Source organism: Hemitrygon akajei, unplaced genomic scaffold (assembly GCF_048418815.1).
Source record: "Hemitrygon akajei unplaced genomic scaffold, sHemAka1.3 Scf000048, whole genome shotgun sequence".
Taxonomy (NCBI): domain Eukaryota; kingdom Metazoa; phylum Chordata; class Chondrichthyes; order Myliobatiformes; family Dasyatidae; genus Hemitrygon; species Hemitrygon akajei.
This window is the reverse complement of record NW_027331934.1, coordinates 2,861,765-2,883,934: the sequence shown is the minus strand read 5'-3', so window position 1 is coordinate 2,883,934 and position 22,170 is coordinate 2,861,765. Positions and strand designations below refer to the sequence as shown.

At 45.1% G+C, this 22,170-nt stretch overlaps 1 long non-coding RNA gene across 1 annotated transcript; it reads left to right on the top strand.

Annotated features, from left to right (window-relative positions):
- The first annotated feature begins 14,209 nt into the window (after positions 1-14,209).
- Positions 14,210-22,155, top strand: LOC140720910 (uncharacterized). Its single transcript, XR_012097270.1, has 3 exons — positions 14,210-14,592; positions 15,912-16,138; positions 22,067-22,155. It is a non-coding gene; the product is annotated as an uncharacterized lncRNA (long non-coding RNA).
- The last annotated feature ends 15 nt before the right edge of the window (positions 22,156-22,170 follow it).

Below are 22,170 nucleotides of genomic sequence, written 5' to 3'. Positions count from 1 at the left end.
AGGGGATTTGATAGAGGTATACACAACTACAAAGGACATAGATGTGGTAAATGCAAGCAGGCTTTTTCTATTAAGTTTGGATTAGGCTATAATCGGGTGAAAAGTAAAAACTTTCTGGGGAATGTGAGGGGAAACATAGATAACCTACAGCACAATACATGCACTTCAGCCCACAATACTGTGCCGAGCATGTACTTACTTTAGAAATTACCTAGGGTTACCTCCATGTAATTCATCTTCAGTCAGAAGGCCGTGACTCTATGGAATGAGGCTGCGGTACAAGTGGTGCGGGCGAGCTTGATTTCAATGTTCAGTCCAAGTTTGTACCGATACATGGGTAGTAGGGGTATGGAAGGTTATGATCCCGGTGTAGGTCGGTGGGGGTAGGCAGTTCAACCGTTTTTGGTATTGACTAGATGGGCTGAAGGGCCTGTTTCTGTGCTGTCGTTTTACATGACTCTATGTTCTGGGACACGCAATTTCATCCTTTCTTCTGGAAAGAAACAAAAACCGGTTCGCCCATGTACGATTCAGGGATGTTTATGACTATTCATTTATTGACGCCACCATTAGATAGATAGATAGATAGATAGATACTTTATTCATCCCCATGGGGAAATTCAACTTTTTTCCAATGTCCCATACACTTGTTGTAGCAAAACTAATTACATACAATACTTAACTCAGTAAAAAAAATATGATATGCATCTAAATCACTATCTCAAAAAGGATTAATAATAGCTTTTAAAAAGTTCTTAAGTCCTGGCGGTAGAATTGTAAAGCCTAATGGCATTAACTGATTATCCGGGCAATTCTTGCCACAAGAAATAACTTTGCCATTGGTTAACCAGCGGGTTGTTGAGTCTCACTGCACCTGAAACATTTGTGAAGTTTCTCAAGGCAGAGGGCAGAGAGATAGGAGAAAGAGAGAGTGAGGCAGATGGAAAGGGTGGAAAAGAGAAGGGGAAAGGGGAAAGGGGGAGAGAGGGAGATTGATGGTTCAGATTGATACAAATACAGATCCTATCGTTCTTCCCTGCTGCAAAAAGGGTTAAATACAATATTAAAGCGATTTTGCACACACCCTAATGAGGATGATTTGCGGAACCGGTTCGATCTGATTTCAGCCCAAAGGCGGCTCCCTGTTCTCAGGAATGTGACCGGACAGGCAGCTGCTTACACGCAGACCCTGGCCTCAGAGTTTCACAGAACAACAACACGTACCTTCCAAATCAATCAATGATCAGGCTTCTTCTCCTTCCATTCCAGGCCTGCTGAAGGGTCTTGGATCGAACCATCGCTCTATTATTTCCATCCATAGATGCTGCCTGGCCTGCAGCGTTTCTCCAGCATTTTTGCTGTTGCCCTGGTTACAAATGATGTTCGAAAGGGAGAGTGCGGGGACAGTCGGCAGGGCCAGCTGAAAGAAACAACTTCAAAACACCCATCTTCTCAGAATATTCCTGGGGAGTTAAGATGAGAATAGTTCATTTTCTGTTAATGTATTTTGCATCTTCATTTGCAAACAACACTGTCTGTGTTTGGATCAGTGATCAATATGTCATCACCTCTTCTAAATCTCGCCCGCTGGTGGCTGTTTTTGTGTTCCTCTTGTTTCCTGTTTGCATGGTTGGGATAAACCCCTGGTTTGGGTGAGGTACATTGTCTTGTAAGTTACTCGCTGTCTGCCCTCACTGGTTCATTCCTCATTTGTTATGACAGAGCAGATTAGAGCGAATGGCGACTGGACAGTGTTCTGTACTCTGTGTGGGTTGTGGGAAGTCTGGGAAACCTCCAGTCCCCCAGATAAACACATCTGCGCCAGGTACATTGAGTAGCGCCTCCCGAGAGAAGGTGTTAAGGAACTGGAGCTGCGGCTCGATGGCCTTCAACTCACCCGGGATAACTAGGCGGTGATATCCAGGAGCTAAAGGGGGGCAGTGACCCCTGAGGTTGCAGGAGACATATAACTGGGTGTCTGTCAGGAGAAGGAAGGGACACGTCCAGCCACTGTGGCCATTCCCCTCATTAACAGTACACAACTCTAGATACTATTGAGGGTGACGACGTGCCCGGGGGGCTTTCTGGCACCGAGTCTGGTGCTGCGGCTCAGAAGAGCAGAGAGATGAAGAGAATTGCAGTTTTGAGAGGAGATTCCTTAGTCGGAGGAATAGAAGCGATGTCCTGTGGGAGCGATAGAAAGACCCACCTGGTATGTTGTCTCCCTGGTGCCAGGACCAGAGGTGTCTCGGATCGGGTCCATGTTGTTCTCAAGGGCGATGGTGAGCAGCCCGGTCTTGGCACCAATGACATCGGTGGACAAGCTGGTGAGATCCTGAAGAGAGATTTTAGGGAGCTGGTGAAAAAGCTGAGAAAGGCAATGTCCGGGGTAGTAATCTCTAGATTGCTGCCTATCCGACGTGATGGATTGAGTTGGCAGGTGATAGCGAGGCCTCACAGGGAGCACTGTGAGCAGTTTCATCTCCCTTATCATAGAAAGGATGAGCTGAAACTGGAGAGGGTTCAAAGGAGATTCACAAAAATTATTCTAGGTTTGAAAGGCGTCATTTGAAGCGCGTTTTCTGGCCCTGGGCCTGTGTTCACTGGAATTCAGAAGAGTAATGGGTGACCTAATAGAAACCTATCGCATGGTGAAATGTCTTGATAGAGTGGATGTGTGGAGGATGTTTCCGACGGTGGGAGAGTCAAAGACCAGATGACACAGCCTCAGAATAGAGGGTCGTTTTTTAAGAACGAAGACCTGGAGGAATTTCTTTAGCCAGTGAGTGGTAACTGTGCGGTCCAAGTCTGTATGCATTTTTTAAGGTAGAGGCTTATAGATTCTTGATTGGTCAAGGAGAAGTTAAGCGATTGGGACTGAGAAGCCAAATCGATGAATCATGAGAAAATGTTGGAAGAGACTTGATGGGCCAAATGGCTTAATTCTGCTCCTCTGTCTTATGATCTTAAAACATATCTGAACACACCTGAACTTTCATTCCGCATTTCCGCCCGCACACTCATACTGCCCCAAACTTTATATTAAGCGTCTGGGTCTTGATTACAATCAACAACTTTGGTTATTTAGGCCATTGAGAGGATTTTCAAACATCACCCAAAAAAAACAAAAAAAAAAGAAATTAAAAATGTATTTATCTGTAGTACAACAGTTTCAAAACTGATCAGCTGTTGTTAATACAGCTCTTGCTTTTAAACCGTTACCCCACGTTTTAGAACTGATATTAATCTTGACATACGCTCTGGAAAATCTCAACCGTGCAAACAGGAGACAACAGGAACGCAAACACAATCACCACCGGGCGAGATTTAGAAGAGAGGTGATGACATATTGATTATTGATCCAAACACAGACAATGGGTTGTTTGTAAATGAAGATACAAAATACATGATCAGAAAATGAATTATTCTCATCTTAATTCACCAGGAATATTCTGAGAGAATGGGTGTTTTGAAGTTGTTCCTTTCAGCTAGCCCCGCCCATTGCCCCCACACGCTCCCTTTCGCGGATCATTCGTAACCAGGGCAACACTCAAAATACCGGAGAAACGCTGCAGGCCAGGCAGCATCTATAGATGGGAATAATGGTTCGACGCTTCGATCCAGGACCCTTCAGCAGGACTGGAATGGAAGGTGAAGAGGCCTGATCATTGATTTGGAAGGTACGTGTTTGTTGTTCTGTGAAACTCTGAGGCCAGGGTCTGTGTGTAAACAGCTGCCTGTCCGGTCACATTCCTGAGAACAGGGAGACGCCTTTGGGCTAAAATCAGATCGAACCGGTTCTGCAAATCACCCTCATTAGGGTGTCGCTTTAATATTGTATTTAACCCTTTCCGCAGCAGGGAAGAGCGATAGAATCTACATCTATCTGAACCTTCTTTTTCATTTATAACTCAGATTACAGTTTTCTACAGTTGTTTAAAAATATTTTTCGCGATTCATTTAAATAAATAAGTCAACGTTATTCCCAACTGCGGTGTTCCTTAATATAAAAACATAGAAAACCCACAGCACGATACAGGCTCTTCGGCCCACAGAGCTGTCCCGAACATGGCTTTACCCATAGCGCTCTATTTTTCTGAGCTCCATGTAGCGATACAGGAGTCCCTTAAAGACCTTATGGTTTTCACCTCCACCACCGCTGCCGGCAGCCCACTCCACGCTCACCATTCTCTGCATATAAAAATACTTACTCCTGACATCTCCTCTGTACCTACTTCCAAACTCCTTAAAACGATGCCCTCTCCTGCTTGACGTTTCAACCCTGGGGAAAAGCCTCTGACTAACCACATGATCAATGCCTCTCATTATCTTGTACAGCTTTATCAGGCCACCTCTCATCCTCTGCCGTTCCAAGAGTTCACTCAACCTATTCTCATAAGGCATGCTCCCCAATCCAGGCAACATCCTTGTAAATCTCCTCTGCACCCTTTCATTGTACATTGTCCAAGTCCATTGCACGGTACGCCTTCTTAACTTAACCACAGAGTCAACCTGTGTAGCAGCTTTGAGTGTCCAATGGACTCGGACCCCAAGATCCCTCTGATCTTCATATATAAAGACCATTACTGAGGATCTGGGACCTACAAATATCCTTGTTATAAATTCCACGGCATTTAAATATTGTTGATGTATGTAAGGGTTGAGGTGAAGAGCGAAGGGTGTGACAACAGGGAGGGAGGGAGAGAGATAGAGGAGACAGATAGAGAGAGTGAATGAGAGAGAAGGGAGAGCGAGTGAGCGAGGTAGATTGAGAGAGGGAGAGGGGTTGAGAGAGTATTAGAGAAAAGAAGGAGGGAGAACGGGTGGGGTGAGCGGTGCATTTAGAGGGTGAGAGAGAGTGGGGAAGTCAGTGTGGGATACAGGAGCCAGTGGGGAGAGTTTTTGGGACAGCGAGGGCGAGATGGTGGGACATAGGGAGAGAGATAGAGAGAAAGAGAGCTGGAGATGGAGGAGGTTACAGAGAGACAGGGGTGACTGAGTGAGAGTCAAGAGTTAGAGGGAGAAGAGAGGGTGTGCGAGAGAGAAGGAGGTGGAGAGGGGATGGCAGACGGTGACTGAGATTGAGAGTGAGATGGGTGATAGGGGTAGGGACAGGGATTGTGGGATAGGAGAGAGAATGGAAGAGTAAGAGAAACAGATGTATAGAGGGGAGAGGGTGTGAGAGAAATGAAGAGAGGGATGAGAAAATGAGGAGATGAAGAGACACAAGAGGCAAGAGTATGATTTGTTAATCGAGGAGTAGAGAGGGTGGTGAAAAAGAAGGACAGCATGAGGAAAGGGGGTGCAAGAGAGTGGGAGACTGATCGTAGCAGTGTAACTGAGAGGGATAGAGAAGAGGGAAGGGGAGGAAGAGAGGTGGTGAGTAAGCAAGGATGACTGAGAGGGGCGATGATAAGGAAGTGGTGAGGGAGAGGCAAGACGGCGAGGGAGACAGGGAGCAAGAAGGGAAGGCTGGGCTAGAGGGCCGGATAATGAAGATGGACTGTGAGGAGGGATTGTTGAGGGATACGGGGTAAGTAGCCAGGGGTGAGGGAGAAATGTGAGGAGATGGTGTGTATGATTAGAATTGTTAGAATAATCATGTATGTTCACAAGTCATCGAACAAATCCACCGTGGGATTGCGGTTCCACGCCAGGAGTTTTACCGCGTACGGTTCTGGTCGCCATATCTAACAGTGGGGAGTTTTACCTCACACGATTCTCAGTCTCCGTATTCCACCCTGTCTCCGTGCCAAATTATTATTCTGCTGATTCCCACTGACCTGCTCTCCATAGCCCTCCCATCCACGTACTTATTCAAGTTTCTTAAACAGATGCTAAGCCCTCAGGCAAAGTCAGGAATCAAAAGGTAAAGCATGTTGAGACTAATGTCCTGCTCTGCATATATTTCAATGCAAGAAGTATTGAAGAAAAGGCATATGAGATCAGGACATGAATCGACATGATTTACAATATTGTAGTCATTAGTAGGACTTGGCTATGACAGGGGCAGGAATGACAAATCTATATTCCGGGGTTCCGTTGTTTTAGATGCCACGGAGCAACAGGGGTTAAAGGAGAAGTGGTCGCATTACCAGTCAGGGAAAATATCGTGACAGTACTCCATCAGAACAGACTGGAGATTTCCTCTAGTGAGGAGTTATGGGTGAACCTGAATAATAAGAAAAGATAGGACCACGTTACTGGGGCTATATCACAGACCACCCAGCAGTCCGAGGCATTTCGAGGAACACATTTGTAGAGAGATCCCAGATTGTTTCAACAAACATAAGTTTCTGAAAGTAGGTGATTTTAACTTTCCACACATTGACTGGGAATCCCATACTCAAAATGCCTGAATTGGATCGTGTTTTTAAAATGTGTTCAGAAAAGTCCCAACGAGAGAGTGTGCGAGATTTGATTTCTGATTAGATACTGAGACACGGCTAGTGACAGAAGACTGTGTAGGTGAAATATTTACATCTAGCGATCACAATGCCATTATTTTAAAAGTAAATATAGATAAGGAACGGTCCGGCCTGCGGGTTGAGATCATAAATTGGAGAAATGCCAAACTTGATGGTATCTAAGAAGGCTTTGAGAATTGTGCTTTGGGACATGCTGTCATCAGGCAATGGTGACTTGGCAAACGGGAGGCCCTCAAATGTGACATTTTGAGAGTAGCAAGCTTGTACGTGCCTGTCAGAATAAAAGGTAAATATAACAGGTTTAGTGAACTTTGGTTTTCAGGAGATATTGAGGCAGACATTGAAGAAATAAATGGAGCTGCTTAGCAGGTATCGGCAGGTGGGGACAAGTGAGGTACTTCTGGGGTATGGGGATGCAAGAGAGCACAGGAAGGTTAAAGAAGACAGGAGGTTGCCGAAGGAGACAATGTGAACTGGAATCCGAAGAGGATTCTACAGAAAAGGAAAGAGCAGAAGAATTGCAAGGGACAGAATTAGAATCCAGAATGGTCATCAGTGCATGGAGCCGATAGTTATAGGGGCTGTGGGTTGGTTGTTGCCAATAGTTATAGGGGCTGCGGGTGCTTTCAGTTTTACTCGGGAGACGGAGGCAGAATCTGCACAGAATATATAGAAGAGAGGCGCAGCAGCTCATTGACCATATACTTATTACAGAGGCGGACATGTTGCTGTCTTGAGGGAAATTCGTTTGACAAACTCCCAGGTCCTGCCAAGGCGTTCCTTCCGAACCTGTGGAGGCAACTGCAGAAACTGCTCGGGCTCCAGCAGAAATGTTTAAATCACCATTCGCGACCGGTGAGACAACGGGAAATTGGAGAATAGCGAATAAGGCGATAAGATATAAGGGCAGATTTGGGGAATTTGGCCCATAGAGTCAGCACCGCCATTTCATCCTGGCTGATCTAATTACCCTCTCTGACTCAAGAACACGACGATACTATAAATGTTCAGAATTAGGTCACTTGCCCCATCGCGTCGATGGGTAATGTATAATGTTGTTCCGCTGTTTAAGAAGGGCTCTTTCCTGATGTGAGCTTGACATCAGTTGTGGGAAACATATTGGATAGTATTCTAAGGGGTCATATTTATGAGTATTTGGATGGACAGGGGCTGATTAGGGATAGCCAGCACAGTTTTGTGTCCTGTCGGTCTTGTCTAATGAATATGATAGTTTTTAATGGAAAATTACTAGGAACGTTGATGAAGGCAAGGATGTGGATGTTTTCTGCATGGACTTTATCAGAGTATTTGACAAGGTCCCGCATGGGATGCTGGTAAATAAAATTCAGTGTCTTGGCATTCAACGAGAGGTAGTAAATTGTATTAAATATTAGCTTTTTGAAAGAAGCGAGAGAGTGATTGCCTCTGACTGGAGACCTATGACTAGCGGAGTGCCAAAGGGATCGGTGCCGGCTCTGCTGCTGTTTGACATCTGGATGATAATGTGGCTAACTGGATCCGCACATTTGTGGATGATTCCAATATTAGGGGTGCAGTGGACAACAAGGTAGACTGTTGGATTCCAGTGGGATTTGGACCAGGTGTACAACTGATGGATGGATTTTAATGCAGACAAGTGCGAGATGCTTCATTTCAGTCGGATCACCCAGGGTATGATTTCCACAGTGAACGGTACACTGGGGTGTGCGGTGGAACAAAGGGATCTGGCAATACCGGTCCTTAATTCACTTAAGTGGCGGCAGAGGTATATAGGGGTCGAAATGAAAGCCTTTGTCGCGCTCGCTTTCATAAATTAAAGCGCTGATTACAGGAGACAGGATGTAATGTTGAAGTTATATAAGACGCCATTGAGGCCTGACTGGGAGCATTGTGTGCAGGTTTGGTCATCTACTAACAGGAAAGCTATAAATGAGTTTGAAGGATCTTGTCGGATCTGGAGGACCTGAGTTTTAAGGAACTACTGGATAGGTTCGCACATTAATTCTTGGAGCGTAGAAGATAGTGGGGTATTTGACAGAGGCTTAATAAATAGTAAGGGGTATATATAGTGTAAATGCAAGCAGGAGTTTTCCACTGAACAACACACACACATACAATGCCGGAGGAACTCCGCAGGCCAGGCAGCATCTATACACAAGTGTAAACTGTCAACATTTCAGCCCGAGACCCTTCATCAGAACTGAGCCTGAAATGTTTACTCATTTCGATAGATGCGGCCTGGCCTGTTGAGTCCCAGCGGCATTGTGTGCGTGTTGCTTTGACTTCCAGCATCTGCAGATTTTCTCGTGTTTCTTTTTCCACTGAGGTTGGGCGAGACTACAGTCAGTGGTCATGGGTGACGGATGGAAGTTGAAAAGCTGAAGAGGAAAGTGAGGGGAAACTTCTTCACTCACTGGATGGTGAGAGTGTGGAACGAGCTGCTACCGCAGTTGTTGCATGCGAGCCCGTTTTCAACGTTTCAGAGAAGGTTGGATAGGTACCTGGATGGCAGGTGCATGGACAGCTGTGGTCCGGGGCAACTCGATGCGAATAGGCAGTTTTTTTCACAGAATAGTTGGACCGAACAGACTGTTTCTGTGTTGTACTTTTCTATGACTCTGTGAATCTGTGTCTTGTTATTGGAAATCAAACCCACATCCAACTTCCATTAGTTCCCACTCTGTCCGCCCTCTGAGCGAAGGAGTTTCCCATTATGCTCATATTAAATATTTCACCTTCTACATCACACTTAACCCATGACCTCTAGGTCCAGTCACACCCAATCTAAGTGGAAAAAGCCTGCTTGCATTAACCCTATCTATACCCCTCAGAACTGTATGTCCCTCTGCACTGTTCCCTGCACCACAACGGGGGTTTCCGATGCCCTGTACAGGTCTCCGTATCCCATGCTGCGAACTCTTTCCTTGAAGCTAACTGTATGCAATCTCTCGCTCTCTCTCCCTCGAGTTCCCGTCCTCTCGCCCTCTCCCTTTCTATTTCACCTACTTCATCTCTCACTTTCTGTCACCTATTCCGGGTGTTTCTCACTCTCCATCTATATATCTATATCTCAGTCTCTCTCTCTCTCTCTCTCTCTCTCTCTCTCTCTCTCTCTCTCTCTCTCTCTCTCTCTCTCTCTCTCTCTCTCTCTCTACCATTCCTCTTTTACTCTCTCTCTTTCACTCTTTCCCCTCTTTTCCACTGTCTCCATCTGCCTCACTCTCTCTCTCCTCCTATCTCTCTTCCTCTCTGCCTCCACCTGTAAACACCCTCTCTCACTTTCACTCACCCTTTTCCCCTTCAGCTCTTTCCCTCTCACTCTCTCACCGTCTATCTCCTCCTTCCCGCCAACCTCACCGTCTTCCACTCACCAATCTCACTACCTATTTCTCTGTTTCCTCTCTCCTTTCCAAATCTCTCTCCTCTCTCTCTTTCTCTCTCCTCCCTTTCTCTCTCCCTCCCCCCACTCTGTCCATTCACCACCGTCTCTGTCTTCTCCACTCACTCTCTCTGCCGTAGTCCATAGCCTGTCAGTTTGGAAATGTCATCAGCGCTTTGTTCTGCACTCCTTTAAATATTTTAAAATTGGAAATCATTCCCTTCCTGGCTCCCATTTTCCCCACCACATAACTCATTTGCTGGTTCTAATTTTCAATCAATACGACATCCCCTCCCTGACCGCTGGGTTAACTGCGGTGAAGATAGTCAGCTTCTCCGTCTCTCCCTGATCGACGGCCATTCTAAAAACAGCGAGGACGCCCATCTCAAATTTGTGTGTCACTCGCTCAATAGCACCCATTTCCAAGCAACCACTCACGCCCTGCCTGGGCACAATTTCTGGCCATTTAGAATGGGCGTCTGTTAAGAAAGATAAACTTCACAAATCTTCCAGGCGCAGTGAGACTCAACAACCCGCTGGTTAACCGAGGCCGAAGGTGTTTCTTGTGGCAAGAATTGCCCGGATGGATATACAATAAACAGTTAACACTGGAGTCAATAAATGAATAGTCATAAACATCCCTGCAGCATGGGTGAACCGGTTTTTGTTTGTTCCCAGAAGAAAGGATTAAATTGCGTGCCCCGGATCATAGAGTCATATAAAACGACAGCACAGAAACAGGCCCTTCAGCCCGTCTAGTCAATACCGAAAGCAGTTGAACTGCCTAACCCCACTGGCCTACACCGGGATCATAACCCTCCGTATCCCTACTATCCATGTATCGATACAAACTTCGACTGAACGTTGTAATCCAGCTTGCCCACACCACTTGTGCTGCAGGCTCATTCCATACTGTCACAGCCCTCTGAGTGAAGTCCAATTAGCTAGAAGTAAACTTAAGTAATTTCTAAACTAAGTACATGTTCAGCAGAGCATTGTGGGCTGAAGGGCCTGTATTGTGCTGTAGGTTATCTATGTTTCTATATTTCCCTCCATGTTCCGCATAAACTTCTCACATTTCACCCTGATTGTAGCCCTACCCAACCTAAATAGAAAAAGCCTGCTTGCATTTACCCCATCTATGCCCCTTGTAATTGTGTATACCTCTATCAAATCCCCTTTCAATCTTCCACTTTCTAAGGAATCCAGTTTTACCCTGCTCAATCTTTCCTTAGAGCTGAGGTCCCCCAGACCCAGCAACATCCTTGTATTTTTCTGTACTCCTACAACCTTGTTTACACCTTTCTTGTAGGTAGAACTGCACACAGTTCTCAAATTAGACTTCAACAGTGTATTATACAACTTCAGCATCCCATCTCCTGTGCTCAGTACGTGGATGTATGAATGGCGACGTGGCAGAAGCTTTCTTTACGACCCTATCTACCTGTCGCACAACTTTTAAGGGATTATGGACCTGTGTCCCCAGGTCTCTTTGTTTAATCACAGTCCTCAGTGCCCTACCATTGACTTTGTAAGATATATCCCGGTTGGTCTGACAGAAGTACAAAACCTTGCACTTTTCTGCATTGATTTCCATCGGCCATTTTCAGCCCATCTTTACAATTGATGCAGATCCTCTGCAAGCCATGATGCCGTCCTCACTGTCCACTACAGCATCAAACTTGGCGCTATCCGCGAACCTGCTCATCAGTAAACCACATTAGCCTCCAAATCGTCGATATAGATGACAAACAATAAACGCCAAAACACCAATCCCTGTGGCATGCCACTCTAAAGCCGAATCCTGAATGCATCCCAAATGCCGAGCAACTGAACCTTCTTGACCAGTCTCCCATGTGGGGCCTTGTAGGCAACATCCAGTATATCACCGTCATCCACTTTCCTGGTAACTTCCTCAAAAAAGTCTATAAGAAGGCCTACTGACTATCCTTTTATTTTTCCTACTCAACCCCATTTCACGGCCGTCACCCGGTAACATTTGATGCCATGTCCAATCAAGAACCTATCAGTCTCTGGCTTAAATACACCCAACGAATTGACCTCCACAGCTGCATGTAGCAGCTACATATTCACCACGTTTGGCAAAAGAAATGTCTCCGCGTATCTGTGTTGAAAGGCTGACCCTCTATCCTAAGGGAGCATCCTCTTGTCCTGGACTTTCCCATCTTTCCACATCTACTCCGTCTAGGCCTTTCAACATTCGAAAGGATTCAATGAGACCCCCCCCCCCCACCACATCCTTCTGAATTCCAGCGAGTGCTGACCCAGAGTCAGCAAACCTTCCTCGTGTGATAACCCTTTCATTCCTGGAATAGTCCATGTGAACTTCCTCTGGCTCCACTCCAATACCAACACATCTTTTTTAAGCTGAGGGACCCAACTGTTCACCATTCTCAAGGTGAGGCCTCATCAGTGCTTTGTCAAGCTTCAGCATCACATCGTTGCTCTTGTATTCTAGACCTCTTGAAATGAATGCAAATATGGCATTTGTCTTCATCACCAACGACTCAACCTGCAAGTTAACCTTCCAGGTGATCTGCACAAGGACTCCCAAGTCCACCCGCATTTCAGATTCCTGGATTTTCTCCTCATTATACAAAAATAGTATGCACTTTTATTTCTGCTACTAAAGTGAATGACCATGCATTTTCGAACATTTGTCACTTTCTTGCCCATTCTCCTAATCTGCCTAAGTCCTTCTGCATCTAACCTGTTTACTGAAATCTACCTGCCTCTCCACCAGTCTTCGTATCATCTGCAAACTTGGCGACAAATCATTTATTCTACCATCTAAATCATTCATGCACAGCAGAGAAAGAAGTGCTCCCAACACCAACGCCTGCGGAACACCACTGGTAACTGGCAGCCAACCAGAAAAGGACCCTTTTATTCCCACTCTCTGCCTCCTACCAATCAGTCAATGCTCTAACTGTGTCAGTAACTTTCCTGTCATATTTTTTCACTTCTACAGATTTTATTCGTTGCTCTCTGTAAGATTTTAAAAACCACACAATCCTCTATCTTGCTGGTATTTTTTGCTTTGTTGTATGCCCTTTCTTTTGCTTTTACAATAGCTTTGACTTCCCTTGTCAGCCCGGGTTGTACTATTTTGCCATATGTGTATTTCTTCATTTTTGGAATACACGTGTCCTGCAGCTTCGTCGTTTCTTCCAGAAACTCACACCATTGCTACTCTGCTGACATCCCTGCCAGCAGCTCTTTCAAATTTACATTGGACAGCTCCTTTCTCATAACACTGAAATATCCCTTACTCCGTTGAAATACGTTACATCAGACTACGTCAGATTATCATTCTGATCTTCCAGTGATCCAGCTTTATCCCTTGCAATCCTTTTGCTCGGATCATGTTTGTGGAATTCTCAATAACTCTCTTCACCTTGTCTATCAGAGGAACTTCATGCCTTCTTTTAGCCGCCCGGATTTCTTTCTCTTACACTTACTATACTCCATAAGAATCTCATTTGATCCAACTTGCCATTCTCTGCCATGCACCTCCTTTCTTCTTTTAACCGGCGCCTCAATAATTCTTGCATATCAAGGTTCCTACGCTTGTTATCCTTACCTTTCATTCTGCCAGGCACTTGCAAGCTGGTAGTCGCAAAATTTCGTTTTGAAGGCATCACACCTTCCAAGTACACTTTCGCCACAAAGCAGCAGCCTGTCTCAATCCACACTTGCCAGATCCATTCTGACACCATCAAAATTGTGCTTTCTCCAATTCAGAATCCCAACCCACGGGTCAGGCCGAACCTTTTGTATATTTAGGTGCATATTACTGGCATCGTGGTCACCGGATGCAAAGTGTTGCTTTGCACAAATTTCTGTCCTCTGCCCTGCCTCATTCCATAGCAGATTCAGTATTGCACGCTTACTGTTGGGACTTCTGCGTACTGATGAAGGAAAAGTTGTTCGACACACTTGACAAACTCTATCCCACCTGGTCCATTTACAGTATGAGATTCCCAGTCATTATGTGGAAAGTTAAAATCACCAAGTGTATCAACCTTAAGTTTCTTGCAACAATATACGATCTCACAAATGTGTTCCTCTAAATTCCCAGGACTGTCGGGTTGTCTTTAATTTTGCCCCATTACCGTGGCCATAGCTTACTTATTTCTCATTTCCACACGGAATGCCTCATTAGTCGGGTTCGACAATTTGTCCTGACGGAGCACTGCCGTGACATTTTCTCTGACTGGTAACGCCACCCCTCCTTCATTAATCCTCCCCCCTCTGAAACGCCTTAAATAATTTGATCTCGAAATAACTGTCCTGGGTGTGGAGTGTTTGACCTGAAATTCGCCCTGCAGCGACAGCCGCATTGACAAAGAGGGTGGAGCCTGAACCTGGCTGGATCAAATCACAGCCTGGGATTGGCTGGCTAAACCGGAGAAGCTCCGCCCAGCGAGTTGGAAAAGTGCGATCGACACGGAAATCCAGACAGAAACTTCTTGCGACCGTGAGGGAACGTTCACACAGCGTCTGTAATTCTGTCTGTTTTTGCTGCATTTGTCCTAGTCCCCTCTCCTCCCGCAGACCGACCTGTACTAGGCTGGTGAGGAGGTGAGGGATCAGAACTGCGGACGGCTTCATTTACCCCGGATCATCCGACCTGCCTATCTGTAACGAGCGACTAACGCATTCTAACCGAATCACCCCGGGAGCAGCAGCACCGACTGAATTCTCGGTGCATGATCGGCTATCCAGGACCGCGCTGAACTCCGTCCGGTATCAACATCAGAGGTAAATGTTGTCTCCGATTTTGCAGATCAGTGAGCGTTTACAGCGGGGCTCGGCTACTGTCGGGACTGTGAGGGAAAACAAGGGAGTTCTGACAAGTTCAATGAACTAGTTATTGACCAAATGCATGAAAAGAAACGACGTCGTCACCTTCAGTCATACACATTTTCTAGGGCGGTTGTACTGAGTCAGTGCGGATGAACCTTACTCACGGATAATGACATGCAAAATGTCCCACAGGGCAGGGCCGGGTCCCTTCTCCGATTTCTTTCACTCTCTGCTCACCCCCCCCCCCCCCTCACACACACACACACACACACACACACACACACACACACACACACACACACACACACACACACACACACACACACACACACACACCACAACTAACTACTCAGAATAACAGAGCGAACCGTGAAATTTTACTGTTTTACTGTCCGGGACGTCGCAGTGGAGAATGCCACAGAGCAATTTATTTAATTAACTCGCAAAATATGAAATTAAAATTACAAATGATGTGAGTTTGGGGTAAAAATTAAATGCTGGAATCTCGCAACGTCTGGTAGCAATTGTAACAAGTAGTCATTCAGATTGCAGACACTGTGGGACTTCTTTTTTTCTCTACCATCTGGTGTTTGTTGCTTTATTTTCTGTAACTTAACTAAGTACAATATTAAGCCAGCTTGGTGCAGATTAAGTGGAGTGTCGAACTGGTCTGTTTGGTTTCAGCAGAGAATCCGCCCTGCGGCCAGGCAGCAGCTTGTACACGGAAAATCGCGCTGTGAGTCTCACAGAATAACACCAGCCCCGACTGAGTGCGAGCAGAAAGCATCTTTCACCCCGGTAGTGAGATGTGAAATATTCCACGGGGCAGTGACCCGTCACCGATCTCTCTCAAACAAGATAAATCAGCAAATGCTGGAAATCCGAGCAAGACACACAAAATGCTGGAGGAACTCTACAGGCCAGGCAGCGTCTATGAAAAGAGTACAGTCGACCTTAGAGACCCTAGCTAATGTATTTTACATCGCATATTCTGTTCTATCGCTCTTCCCTGTAGCAGAAAGGGTTTAAACTTTCTTCACGGTTGAATGACAGTGTTCTGTCGAACCGCTTTGGATTTGAATTCAGCGGAACGGAATGGCAATTGTAACAATTAACCTTCAGACTGCAGACACTGGGGGAAATTTTTTTTCTATATCATCCTGCTTCTATAGTTTTTTCTTCTGCAACAGAAATATTTAAATATTGTTATAAATTAGCTTTGTTCACAGTTGTTATGTGAGGGCGGAATGTCCAACTGGTTTGCTTGTTTTCAGCTGTGAAGCCGCTCCCGCTCTGAGGAATGTCTGCGTGTCGGAATCCGCCCTGCGGACAGGCAGCAGCTTGACACAGAAAATCGCGCTGTGAGTCTCACAGAACAGCAACACCAGCCCCTCCCCCCGCAGCTACTAACTGAAGTTCGTCTGATTGTCTGATATGAAATTGGAAGAAAACGTCTTGAAAATATATCCACACGGAGACTGAACATTCTTGGTGAATTAAGGTGAGAATAATTCAGCTTCCGATATTTATTTCGATCTTTATTTCAAATCATTCTGTGTTTTGGATTAGTGATCAATAGTTCATTCGCTCCATTTTAACCCCCTTCTGTCGGCGATTGTATTGCGATCCTGCAGTTTCCTGTCAGCGTCGTTGAGATTTTCCACAGTTTATGTCAAGATTAAAACAGATCTCTAACCAGGGTTTACGTTTTCAAAGTAAGCATGTGAAAAACCTATTCGGACAACACGATTTCCATTTCCAATACTTGTCATTTCAGATGTTTGAGACTGTGTTTGTTGTGGCTGTTTCGAAATGATCACGCTGACATCCTGTAGCAGCAAAGATTTTGATGTGGGAATCTGCCGAATGCCCTGTTTTTTTTAAAAATTATTCAAATTATTTTTCATTCGGTGAATTACCTCTTCCTTTTCCCCGGAGCAGGAAGTGTCACGTTGTTCCAGTCTGATAATTTATGAACAACCATTTTTGATTATTCGCTCACAGTTGCACTCAGACCCCACCCCTCTGCCTTACAGTGTGTTTACAGTATTCACCCTACTACTGCACCCCTTTCGCCAGGAGAATTATCATGATCTGGCTCTGTTTTCCCCGCCCTCCCTCCATTCACACAGTTTTCTGCAATTCCCAATTAGCGTCCTCTCCGTGTTTCTCAAAATCAAAAACCCTACTTTTTATTTTGTTCTTCTTAGTGTCAGCTGTATGTTTTGCAAAACTGTATCCGAGATCTTCTGAGTATCGATATGGAGGCCTCGATGGAATTTTTTTACTATTTCTAAATCATCATATTTGAGTTGGGCCTGTTTGCGATTGGGGAGATACGGCTGTAAGATGCCCGGGTCTGGGTGCTCATTGTTACAGATCACACGAATGCTGTGAAGGAACAGCAGCTCAAAAGCAAAGATGCGACGTCGACATTAAGTGAGGGTTCCGAGCGTTTTCAATTTTGATATAAATTTGATGCAAAGTGGGTGTGATTGTAAATCAATGTCAGCAGGGAAATGATGCTACGAAAGGAGTGAACACCAGAGAGTCTGCAAGAGATGTTTGAGATTAGGAACAGTTCTCTAACCGGGTGTTACAACTGCAAAGCTAGCGCGCGAAGAGCTGTTCAGGCAACATGAGTTCCCTTTTATCAGAACTTGCCGTTTCCGATAAATGTTGGTTGTCTTCTCTTTGAGAGTGTGTTTATTGTGGGTGTTTCGAGCTGATCTCCTGAAAGTCCTGTAGAAGCAAAGACTCTGATTCTGCTCAAAGGCTCGATACACAGCAAACAGTTGGTGGGGGGGGGGGGGGGGGGAGTGTGACCAGTTACAGAAAGCAGCCGGCGGCATTGCGGAACGAAAGCCATGAGTTCACTGCTTGGGTCAAGAAGGCTCGGTGGGGTAGTGGCCAATTTACTCCTGCTATGTTTACAAGAAATGTTCTGACTACAGACTGACTCTAAACCAATTTAATGAGGTCGACCAAGCCTCAATAGTTTTCTTTACTATTCAAAAAGGGAAAAATAACTGTTTCGAGGATGATTGTACTGGCGTGGATGTTATGTAGCCTCTTCCCTGATGGACTGATGTGAGTGGGACAAACAGTCCCTGACCAGGGTGTGTGGGACCTTTAATGATATTATGGTACTTTTCCACCATCTTTCTGTGAATATGTGCTTGATGGCAGGTCGGACTTGCTTGGGAGTTTGGATTTGCAATCGTGTGAGCAGAGTGGACAGCAATGGTCTCAGCACAAGGCTGAGGGTCACAGAGGTTGACGACGATGGGAAGACAGAACCAGCTGTGCACCCTGACTGTCTGTCGTCTGTTGGTTAGAAAGTCCACCACCCAGTTGCACAGTGGTGTCTTTGGACGGAGGCGTGGGAATTTGTTCACCAAGGTTTGTGGGACAACAGCGTTGAATGCCGAAATGAAATCCAGAAACAACATTTTGACCTAATTGTCTTTTTTTAGGCATGTCAGGCCAAGGAGAATGAGAGATGCAATGCCATCTACCACTTAGCGATTCAGTCGGTAAGCATACTGGTGAGTGACCAGTGAACAAGGATTGGAGTTTTTGATATATGCCACTATCAGCCGTTCAAAGCACTTAATGCTGATTGGCGACAACTCCACTGGGCAGTAGGTCACTTTGTTCTGAATATGTAGGGTTCCTTGGTACAGGGATAATGGTGGTTGATTTAAAGCACGTGGGAACAGCAGCCTGGATGAGTGAAGTGTTGACGATAGCTGTGAAGACATCAATGTGCATATGTACACTCTTTCTGTGAGCTCAGCCTGGATGCTTTCTGGCCAGAGTCCTCATTACCTTTGCTGTTACCGACATTGGATGTTCATCTCTGAGGGTAGTGGCTTTCCTGGCTGGCTTGCGTTTGGAATGCCAGGGAGGGGGGCATCATTGGTACAGTCAAGCCTTACGTAGTCTATAAACCCTTGATGCCCAGCCACATACACCAGTGTTCGTTTCCCAGGTTTAGTGAGTCCGAACCGAAGGGCACAGATACAATAGAGCAGAGAGATCGAATAGACCTGCGAGTTAATCTCAATTGTTACGAAGGATGAACAACTCTGATGGGCAGAAGGGTGCAGAGTGGCCCCTGTCCCCCCCCCCCCTTTTGAGAATCGCAAATCACTACTATTTCGATGCTGCTACCAAGGAAGTAAGAGAGACAAAAGGAAATCTGCCAGGGCAGTTGTTATTGATAACAGCTCATGAAAGAGAATGAGAGAGAGAGAGAGAGAGACAGCTAAGAGACACAGCTAAGGCGGAACGTCTCCTACTGACAAAAGAGGAGATTTAATGCTATTGTCTTTTGGAGAAGGATTGTTTACTTGGTACTGTTCTATTCATTGAAATTCCTCAGGGAACAGCCAGAGTGGGCTGGTTTGATGGGTTACGTCATTCAAACCTGATTGACACCTGAGACCCCGTGAGTGGGGATAAAAGTGAGGTCTGGGGTAACACCCCTCAGACGCACCGGGAGAAACGCTAGTGAGCATCAGAAACCCACGAGACAGGGTGGGACATCGAAGACCGAACGAAGGGTCGGTAAATTTTAACTCACAGTGTTTTACAGCGAGGCCGGTGGGGGCTTGTGTGTGTGTCCACCCTTGCCTGGGTGACGAGTCCACCACGGAAGAACGGTCTAGCTAAAGGACGGAGGGGTCACATTTGAATGGCCAAAACAATGACACATCGACAGATCGAAATCATAAAGGAAGGTTGGCAATGACCATAGCTGTTACTGTTTGAGCGCTCTCTTTCTCTCGTCTCTCTCTCTCTCTCCAAGTGCAACACATCGACCAACAACTACCGCAGTCTGCATGAACAGAACTGAACTTTATATTTCCATCTGACAATTCATTATCCCCTAGACAACGATAGAGCTTGTTTTAGTATTGATTACTATTATATCCACACTTTTAGGTTTAGTATTGCTAACATATATTATCTGTATATTTGCATTGATATTGTTTTGTATATTTTTACTATTAAACACTGTTGAAAATAGTACCACCAGACACCAACGGACACTTCTATCTTTGCTGGTAAGACACCCAGTGACGGGGTTCATAACAAAATACACAGAGGCAGTGAGTACGTGGAGTGAGCTGTTCAGTGTTTGCATCGTTGGTTATCTACCACGGGTTCAGTATCCTCACCGTGTTTGGAAATTCACACTCACCATCGCCTGTCTGTGAGCAGCTGTTTATTTAAAAAAAAAACACTGGATGCTGGAGACCTGAAATCAAATCAAAAAAATGTTAAAAGCCATTTCGATACAGGGTGTTGGACCTGAAAAATCATTTTTCCACAGATGATCTTTATCTGTTGAATGTTCATTTCGTTTCTAGCTTTTTAGTACATTGCTTTGGAAGGGGTTAAGTCTCTTGGGAAGCGCAGTTGAGTGGAACTGGGAAATTTGGTTGAAAACTATCAGGTTGAATCTGTGTTGATGCCACCCAATGTGGAAAATGGGAAAGATGTGCTAAACTCTCGGTGTGGGCTGTGACCCAGTGAGGTTGGGTCCCGGGATAGATGCCACTATTTTTTTAACCAGATAAATTTAATTCGGGGATCAAGTTTCCCGGGTTTATGAAATGATCTGTTAGTATTTCTGTTCTGTGCTCAGATATTTGATTCTATAGTTCCTTTGGAAGAAAAGCAGGGAATTGAATTTCCATTCTGTCCCTCATAGGGTGAGCCTGTGATTAAACATGTTGTTTTGTGATTGCACCAGTAGAAATAGACCAGGGTTTCAGAATTCAATTCACATTTGGAAATTCCCCCTCACTCTCACCTGTCTATCTGCCAGCGGGAGTCAAAGTGAAACTCAAGATGCTGGAGATAGAACAGAACATGGAACAGTACATCACAGGAACCAGTCCTTCGGCCACAATGGTGTGCTAAACCAGCTAAAAAAAATATCAAGTCCCCCCCAAAAAAAACTAATCCGTCCGACTTACACAATATCCATATCCTCTCGATCTTCCTCACACCCATGTGCCTATCTAAACGTGTCTTCAAAGACTCCGATGTATTGTCTTCCACCACCATAACAGGCAGCTCATTCCATGCATTCACCACTCCCTCCCTGAGTAAAACAATTTACCCTCACATTTCCTTTGCATCTATTCCCTCACACCTTCAATGCATGTCCTCTGGTATTGGACATGACTAACCAGCGAAGAGATACTCCCTGTCTACTCTATCAATGTCTTTCATAATCTTACAAACCTCTAACAGATTTCTCCTCAGTCTCCACCGCTCCAAGAAGAACAACCCAAGATTTCCAGTAAAAATTGGGTAATATTTTAATCCATTCTGACGAAAGGTTAGGAAACCGAATTGTTAACTTGGTCCTCTCCCCACGGAAATTCCTTACCTGCTGAGCATTTCTAGTGATTCCAGTTTCTCTTTATTACATTCACTCTGGAACATGTTAAATTTTCTGCGAATGGAGCAGTGCAGCTACACTCGTTTTGTGATTGTAGAACAGTAAAGAAATCAGAGCTTTTCCCTGTAAATTATCCTGGTACCAGTTGTCTGTCCTTTTAATCTTGGACATGTGTTCAGTACAATTGTTGATAACAAGGTTCACAAAGTAAGTCGGGGAATGATGAGTATGCATGTGGAGCATGTGATAGCCCTCAGCCTGAGTTCGGTAGAGTTCAAAGGGATGGTGGTTGTGGGGGTGGGGGGTGGGAGTGATTATTTACAACAAGCCTGGATACGTGGGAATGGAGAGGGTGTCTTAATTAGACGGAGTGTCTGGGATCTGAGAGTGCAGCCTCAGAATAAAGAAGCTTCACTTTAAAACAGAGACGAGAGAAATTACTTTAGCCAAATGTTGGTTGATATGTGGAATTCGATGCCACAGATGGTGGTGGAGGCTATTGTTGGGTACATTCATGTTCTGGATTGTGAGGTTGAGTGTTATAGCAGGGAAGCAAGAATACGGTGTTGGAAATAAAATCCTCCACAATTGATTATGGAGCAGACTAGAATGACCGAATCACCTAATTCTACTCCTATGTATTATGACTTGTATCTTATACCATGACTGAGCATCCCATGTGTATGTGTATGTGTATCCCATCACAAACAAGAGAGAATCTTCAGATGCTGCGAAACAACACAGACAAAATGCTGGAGGAATTCAGCAGGCCAGGCAGCATCTATGGAAGAGAGTTGAGTCGACATACAGATGCTGCCTGTTCTGATGAGTTCCTCCAGCATTTTGTGTGTGTTCCTTTGTATCCCATGTCAGGTTTTGTAAAGTGTGAGGGACAGTTCCAGATTTCTTCACTCGGATCATTATTTATGCGTTCAAGATTTAAATTTCAGTTTAATGCTTAGTTCTCCTTTGTGTTGTTAACGTGCTTCATCATCTCTCTGGTTAAAGATAGACCTACAGTGAGAGATTTACTGGAAGAAAAGGCCACAAATGGAAGCAAACCATGACTGAGGACAAGGGAACAGCAACAAGTGAACCATTCTGACTCAGAG